Genomic DNA, 8,447 nt, shown 5'->3' with positions numbered 1-8,447 from the left:
TATAAATGCACTGTATATAGGAGGTTGAAATGATGCGGGGTCGGTGAGCCGAGGAGTCAAAAGAAAGATTTCTTGGACCCTCAAGGTCCAGCAGTAGTGCTCTTTTATTTAGAGAATAGTGTGGAATAGCATGGGGACAGGACCCATGGGCAGTCAGAGCTGCTGCATGGGGACAGGACCCACGGGCAGGAGGAGATGCTGCTGCTGCTGCTGCTGCTGCTCCAACGTGAGTTGAGGGTAGGACTAAATTTAAGGCATCGGTATGTGAGTTATCTCTTTACAAGACAAAGGAAAGAATATGTAAAAAAGTTGTTAAAATGGTCTCAGTGCCTGTAGGGTCTGGTTATTGGGTGGTCCTATAACTTTTAGATAAGAATCGAACCGGATTAAGTAAATGGCAGAAGCCACTGCTTGAATATTATCTTCAGCTAAAGACAAAGGAGGATGTTGGTGGGGGCGGGGGGGGGGGGGGGGGGGGGGAGTCAGTTACATGAGGTTGCCAGACAGTAAACAACTTAAGTTCTTGCCTTCCCCATTAAGAGTTTCTAGAGATAAGGCCATCCCGCCTTCCTCCTGGTGCAGAGAGGGAGGCACCCCCCACAGACAGAGACTTCCTTCACAAATGCAAATGTCTCTCATCAAAGGGCAAGCAATTTCCACTCCTCCTCCGAGCTTCCTTCTCATCTGTAGTTTTTAAAAGTAACCAGCCTAAAATCCTCATCACTAATATCTGTGGGGCGGGGTATACATTCGAAGGCCCACCTGCCCATCTGCTCTGTTGGTGGGACCTATTCTCTCAATGTTCTGTGACAGGCAGAGGCGTGAAAATCATTTGAAGGACCTTGGCTGGAAAGGTTGGGAAAGCATGCATCTCTAGAACCTGTTCTTCTGTATTTTTATTTCCTCCAAGAGTGTCAATGCCACAAAATCACGGAAGGCTGTTTTGAAGGGGAAATTACAGGGGCGAAGCAGCTAGAAGGTTACGTTAGGAAGCTGCAATATAAGTAAGCGTGAGCATGGGGGTGGCGCTGCCTCTTTGAGAGAAGCTGCTACATGCCCACAGGGCAATACCGTGAGAAGCAGCCACGTGTATGGGGGGACTGCTACCTCCGGCCATCGTGATTGCACCAGCCAGCCAGTGGTGCCTGAGCCAAACACAGCCCACCAGGGACACCCTATGTTGGATGGTGCTGCCATTTCTCCTCCCTCCACATGGAAGGTAACCCTATACCCTCCACAGTCTTACTCATTCTCAAGGCTCAGCTCACGGGCACCTCCAGTAGGAGGTCTTCTCCAACCATGCCGTCCTTGCTTGAACTCAGAGCACCCATTGCTTCCATGGTTACAGTCTGCTCTTACTCAGTTTTCTCAAGCCGATCAACATTTTGAAGCAACAAGCAGCAAGGGTTTTCAGGGTTAAATAGAAAGTTTCAGCACTATATAAAAACTTTGAGAAAAAAAATAATCTGAATATCTTGCAAAAGTGTCTTCCATTGGTGCAAGTAGGAAGCTGGTTTCATAACTTCAAGAAACTGGACTTTCCAATATGTCTGGGGAAGTTGCACGTGAAGATGAAGGATTTGCAAAGACATTTCCCCTAGTGTTTAAAAAGAAATGACTGACGGAGAAGACACTCTCAGGATTGTATTTTTAATTTTAATGAAGCAAGTCGCTCTCAGAAACAAATGCCCTTATGAACTTTACATTCTCAAGGAGAAAGTGAGCCCAGGTACAAAGCTGTGAAGGATGGACTGACTGATGTAGCTGCAAAGCCAGTGGGGATGAACCCTTCTTATATTTTTATTAGCTTGTTATTGTTTTTATTAGTGCTCTGGGTGTAAGTTCCATAAGTTTTTAATGATCTGCCCCAACCCTACTTTTCCCATAAGCCCAATTATTTTTCATGCTTGATTTTGCAGAAGTAAGGTTTTTTTGGGGGGAGAGGGAGGATCCATATATGGCATTACCGTAGAGACTCCAGTATTTGGCAATTTCTGGCACATTGACCTATGACACTATTTTCTGAACTTTTGTCTCATTTAAGTTCGCTGTTTGTGTTAGTTTCCTGTGGCTGCTGTAACAAATTGCCGCAAGTGGCTTAAAACAACACGAATTTGTTACCTTGCAATCTGAAGATCAGAAGTCCGAGATGGGTCTTCCTGGACTAAAATCAAGGGGTAGGCAGGGCTGTGTTCCTGTCTGCCTTTTCCAGCTTCTAGCGTCTGGTTCCATTTCTTGACACATAGCCAACAGTGGCCGGTCAAGTTCCTCTCATATTGCGGAAGTTGGACTCTCTTGCCTCCCTCTTTCCTTTATAAGGACTCATGTGATTACATTGGGCCCTGCTGGATAATCCAGGATAAGCTCCCCATCTTGGAGCTTTGACTTAATTACATCTTCAAAGCCTCTTTAGTCACGTAAAGTAACATATTCACAGTTTCCATTAAGATGTGGACATTTTAGGGAGGCCTTTATTCTGCTACCAGCCTGTCATTATTTATCTTTCCATGTGTTAGGGCTTTGGCACCACCAGTAGATCGGAAGCTCATTGAGGGGAGGGACTGCTTCTTTGTCTCTTTATTCCCCGTAGCAATTGCCCAATACAGATGCTGAGAGTGTATTTTTAAATTGCCTTTCCTTCCTGACTCTTGATTTGAATAACACCCAGGTGTACTTCCAGATATGGATTGTGTTGATCCAACCACTGAATCTTGCCTTCTTGCTAGGCACTGGAGATACAAAGATGATTAAATATCGCCCCAACCTTCAATAAATTTGCCTGGAAAAATTTTTAAGTCAGCATCCAGGGTGTAGGCTCTTTAAAATACGAGTAACACACACAACTAAAGATTAAAATGTGTGATGCTGAATCAAGGGCAGTTTTACAGAGCAAGGAGAGAGATGGAATGAATGAAGAAGAAAACCAGGAAGAAAGAGAGTCAAGTGGGTCTATTCTCTTTATGTTTTGAATAAGGTCATGGGAAAAATCAAAGCTGTAGGGCGGGGCCGAGATAAAGTACACAAAGATGTAATAGTGTGAAAATGAGAACCCAAGAGATAGCAAAGTACATTTATGCCTAAGTACATCCAAAAGAGCAAAGGAGTGCTCACCTGATTTAAAGTGATACTAATAAGATTTTTAAATGTAGAGGGACTACTGAGGGGAGGGGGATGGCAGGAGGCACTGAGAGAAGCAGCTTTTCTGGTCCTTCGCTTTGTCAGTCAAATGCTCAAACAAATTCGGCCTCCATCTACATTTCGAGCTTGCCTCCTTCCCCCCCAAGCCCCTCTCCAATCCCGTAGGTTCAAGGCTGTGGTCACATTTTCCCATACTTTCTTACCCCCGTGTATTAAAACGCAGTCTCCTCTGCCTAATTTAGTTCCTGCTTGTCTGTCTCATCTTTCCAGGTTTGGCTAGAATGCAACCAGATTCACCTCCATGAGAAAAGATTTTTCCCCTCCTGGACTTTGTTTGCAAAGTGCAGAGCACTGACCACGTGTGACTTCAAATTCTGCAACATGAATCCCGATTATATTTTCCGATTATATTTTCCAATTATATTTTCCAAAGATGAAGAGATCACAACATCTCCCATCCAGGCTCTTCTAGAACCTTGCCACTAACCCCTTAAGACATGGAGTCTAATTCTCCTTCCCTTGAATCTGTGACTTGACTGCCACCAATAGAATGCAGTGGAAGTGATGCTGCACGACTTCAGGTCATAAAAGGCCGTGGAGCTTCTGTGTTGCCTCCTGAAGCACTTGCACTGGGAACTCCGAGCTTCCATGTTAGAAGTCCGATTACCCTGAGGTCGCCATGCTGCGAGGAAGCCACACCACAAGGAGAGGCCCTGGATGGGTGCTCTAGTCAATGGTGCTCACGTTCAAGTGCTCCCAGGCCAGGCACCAGGCATGTGAGTGAAGGAGCCTTCAGATGATTTTATCACCCAACTGCTGTGTCGCTCCCAGCTATCCAGGCACGAGATATCATGGAACAGTGGCAAGCCACTCCTGCCGTCTCTATTCCAAATCCACAGAACCTATGAGCATAATCAGATGGTTGTTTTAAACCACTAAATTTTGGGGGTAATGTCTTATACAACAACAGTAACCGGGACACCAGGTATGAGCAGTATTCATATTTTCACTGAATCGACTGTTTGGGAATGTTCCTGAATCAGAGTTATGATTATAGCCGTTACGTTAGTACGTAGACTAACCCCCAGGAAAACTAGAGGACAATTAGTGGCATCTCCAGAATCTCAGATACAGTGCTGGATGAGAGAAAAACATGACAAACATCAATTCTAAGACACTTGTTTTACTTGAAGCAAGAAAAAAATACTTTCGGGGAGTAGATCACTTTTCTAGAAGAGAAAAGTGAGCAGAATTTGGGTGTCTAGAGACCACTGAAAATATGCACAACACCCCCTGCCAGGATCCCCCGGGGTGAACTGCCCTCCCGGTGCAAGGCAGACCACCACCCAGCTTAGGCCGGAGCAGCTCCTGCAGGAGGAAAGTGACGAAGGAAGCTTGTCTGACAGGTTAGGGATTTGCAGGCAGTCCTGGGAAAAGCCCTTTCTGTTGCTTCTTGTAAATGTCTTTTTTATGCTGCATTGTTTCGTGGGTAAGACACACACATGTACACACACACTGCACAGCTGACGGTGGACAGCACTTCCCAGAGACTGGATAAAGTAATTGTTGCCGGGAAAAGAAGGGAAGGGCATGCTTCTGGTGAGTTTTGCCTTATGTGGCTGAAATGTGAGGGACTTGGCGAACTTCCCAGTGCGAGAAGTCTATGGGCCAGGCTGATAAAGGTCAGGAGAGGAATGCCCACCAAAGCTACAGAAGTGAAAGACAGCCGTCTCACCCAGGACGCTTCCTTATGTGGGAGAGGGTTGAAATGAAAGACAAAACCCAGGAGATGTTGTGATATTACCTTGACAGTTAAGCAGTCATTTATCAATCTTGTTAAGACGTTTAGGAATCCAACTGATTATTATTCGGACTATATTTTTCCTTTGCTTTAAGACATCTGAACAATTTTGCACAAATCAGGATGGGAATATAAAGTCCTTGGATTTTCTTCCCTGATTAAATTAATTCATCAGTAAATAATTACTGAGCAGGAACTCCAAAAATGTTCATTTGGATAAAGAAATTCCAAGAAACAACCTTTTTATTTATTTTTTTTTGAGGAAGATTAGCCCTGAGCTAACATCTGCTGCCAATCCTCCTTTTTTTGCTGAGGAAGACTGGCCCTGAGCTAACATCTGTGCCCATCTTCCTCCACTTTACATGTGGGATGCCTACCACAGCATGGTTTACCAAGCAGTGCCATGTCCACACCCGGGATCCGAACTGGCAAACCCCGGGCCGCCGAAGCGGAACGTGCGCACTTAACTGCTGTGCTGCTGGGCAGGCCCAGAAACAACCTTTAAAAGTCTGTAGTAAATGGGGGCCAGCCCCATGGCCAATGGGTTAAAGTTCCACACACATCACTTTGGCAACCCAGGTTTACAGGTTCAGATCCCGGGCGTGGACCTACTCCACTCACCAGCCATGCTGTGGAGGTGGCTCCCATGAGAAAAGATAGAGGAGGATTGGCACAGAAGTTAGCTCAGGGCTAAGCTTCCTCAAGCAAAAAAAGAGGAGGATTGGCATCAGATGTTAGCTCAGAGCGATCTTCCTCAGAAAAAAAAAATAATCTGTAGTAAATGGATGTTTCCTTCTGTCTTAGCTGGGGCTTATCATGCATTATAATCTACTCAACATTCAAGGCTCTAGACTTAAATTTTAAATATCAAGCTTCCTTCTTCTTGTCCTGAAGGTTGTAAATATGTGCTGAATGTCAATTTAAGTTATGTTGGTCTCACTTAGTGTGATCACCTGCCAGACACCCCCAATTATCTGCTCGCTACACTGCCAAATCTCCAGCTTACCTGGGCTGACATTTGGGGGAAAGTCAGTTACAGATCATCTTGCATTAATTAAGATGGTACTAGCTATTATATATTCATATGAAATACAAAATTTAATTTATGAAATTTATTTCCCACTCATGTAATGTCTGATTAACACAAGGCAAGGAAAGGCAGAGCTCCACTCTACACCGTCTACAGTGGAGACCCCACTGAAAGAGAATGCCATCCTCAGTGCGTGACTTGCATGCTGCCCGTGGCATTTGACATCCAGCCAACATACAGGATAGAAAGAGCAAAGGATCACGCACAAGGTTTTTATAGGTCAAGCCTGGAAGTGTTTATATCAATTTTGCCCACATTCTGATAGCCAGAACCCAATCACATGGCCCAAATTAGATGCAAATGTTTCTGGGGAATGTCATCCCTGGCTGAGTATCCACTTTCCAGCAACACAGAAGGGAGCATAGTCCTTTGGTGAACAACCAACCCTTCTCCTTTACACATCTCATTTACACTATGGATTCTATCCATCCCCAAGCCAGTGGGATAGTGCCATAGATTATCAGATCAAGCCCAGTCCCACTAGATCCAGAAGACTCATGCTTTGCTGTCTTGGTCTGTATTACATTTGGTTGGGAGCGGTGCTATGGAGCTGGGAGATGGTCCTTCCCATGAGAAAGTGGGACAGATGGATGACATTATGCTGGCCCAGCTCACACTCAAAGCACAGTATTGCCACGGCCCTTCAAGTTGCCAGTGTTCATCCACCCAAGGAGCTCTACCACATGTGGGAGGGCCTTGTGAAAGAGGAGAGTGTTCCTCAGGTCCTCAGTGATAGATGGACACATTAGCATGGTCAGTGCCCCCAGGCCAACCAGGCATCAAGAAGGTTGCTATGGCACTAGGCCCTGGCCAGAATTTCACTTAGTAATAAATTCTAGCTGTCGTTATTCTTCTGTGAGCACCTACTAATGATGTAATGCCCAGGGCAAACAGGCCTGTGTAGAGACCCGTTCATTTGCATAACAAATTGGCCTGGTTTGTGGCCCCATCACCCTTCTTCTATGTAGGCCTAGATTATTTTTAAGCAACGGCAATATAGACCATCATTTATTGTTATCCCATTCTACCAGGCACTGTGCAAAGTACAGTAGAACTTTTTATCTATAATAGTAACTACTGCTCTGCAAGGTAGACATTATTGTTTTCATTTTAAAATGAGGTACATCAGCAAGGTGAAGCAGCTCTTTCAAAGTAAAGGATGAGTGGCGGAGCCAAGAGTCAAGTCTAGACCTACGTAACTCTAAAATCTGTTCTCCCTCCGCCATGCCATACTGTGAGTACCAGGAGCTCCCCACCATCGCTCCTTGGGGTGCTTCCCACGACCTTCTAAGAGCAAATGCTTAGCACATACAAGGCAAACACCAACCCGTTTATCCCTCCCTGGCAAGACTCACTCAAGTAAGTCTTCTCAGACTGTTCAGGGCCAGCCTGGCATCTTCACTTTCATAGAATAACCCCCACGTGAAGGAAGTTTGAAGAGAATGTATTCACTGAAAAGTGAGTGTTCATTCTACATAACTGTGCATAACAATTACATACAATCTGTGGCCACATACACTCCTCTTCAGTCATGCAAAAGGTAAGCTGCAGAGACACAACACTTGTTTTGGATTATTGTAAGTGTTCTTGTCATCATCGTACAAGGCCCACTTCCCTTCCCTTCACGTATCTGCTTCTTCACAGTTCATAGTGAGGTATGCCTCCTCTGTCTCCAGAGATGTTACAACATTGATTCAGAAAGTGACCAACTGGTCACCCAGACAGCCTTTTTGCTAAGCCACAGAACATCTTAAAAGATAGTTACTAAAGGCAAGAACCCATATCTTGATAGCGCCTTCTCCAGTGGAACACCTTGTGTGCATCTTTGGCAACTTTAAGCAAGGCAGAGCATTTTGGTGTTGGAGATTGCAGCAAAGAAAAGAACATTGCACATTGCCTTAGTGCCACTCTTAAAATAATGACTTCATTTATGGGAATACTTACGATTGTGAGGACTTCATTTATGGGAATACTTACGATTGTGAGGCACTATGCTGGAGACTCGCCACACATTGTCTTATTTGATCCTCACAATGATCCTCCCGAGACTATATGATTATTTCCACTTTACAGAAGAGAAGGAAAACAAACTAAGAGTCAGATTAAGTAAGTACATCACAAATGGCAGCAGAAGGGCTTGAGCCCAGGTTTGTCTGACTGTCTCTAAAGCCCATGTTCTTTTCTCTGTACCAGCCCACCTAGACATCCCAGAGCTGTCTGCAAAGAATGCTGGCCGGAAATCCAGGCATGAAGTGGGAAGCTTGTCCAGTGCTGCATGGCAATGTCGTTGTGTAACTGCAAGAAAAGGAACACAGTGTTCCCGAAATTGCACAAGGAATGTAAACAAGACGAATGGAATCTCTCAGAATTGGTGCTAATCTCTTGCAGGAGATGGATTTCAGAAAAAGCTTTTGTGTA

General features: G+C 44.9%; 1 long non-coding RNA gene across 1 annotated transcript; it reads right to left on the bottom strand.

Moving 5' to 3' along the window:
- Nucleotides 1–1,636: 1,636 nt before the first annotated feature.
- Nucleotides 1,637–8,229, bottom strand: LOC139080030 (uncharacterized). Its single transcript, XR_011534151.1, has 2 exons — nt 8,007–8,229; nt 1,637–4,040 (listed from the first exon to the last, which is right to left on the bottom strand). It is a non-coding gene; the product is annotated as an uncharacterized lncRNA (long non-coding RNA).
- Between the last annotated feature and the right edge of the window lie 218 nt (nt 8,230–8,447).

This window comes from Equus przewalskii, chromosome 28 (genome assembly GCF_037783145.1).
Source record: "Equus przewalskii isolate Varuska chromosome 28, EquPr2, whole genome shotgun sequence".
Taxonomy (NCBI): Eukaryota; Metazoa; Chordata; class Mammalia; order Perissodactyla; family Equidae; genus Equus; species Equus przewalskii.
This window is presented reverse-complemented; position numbering and strand designations above follow the sequence as displayed.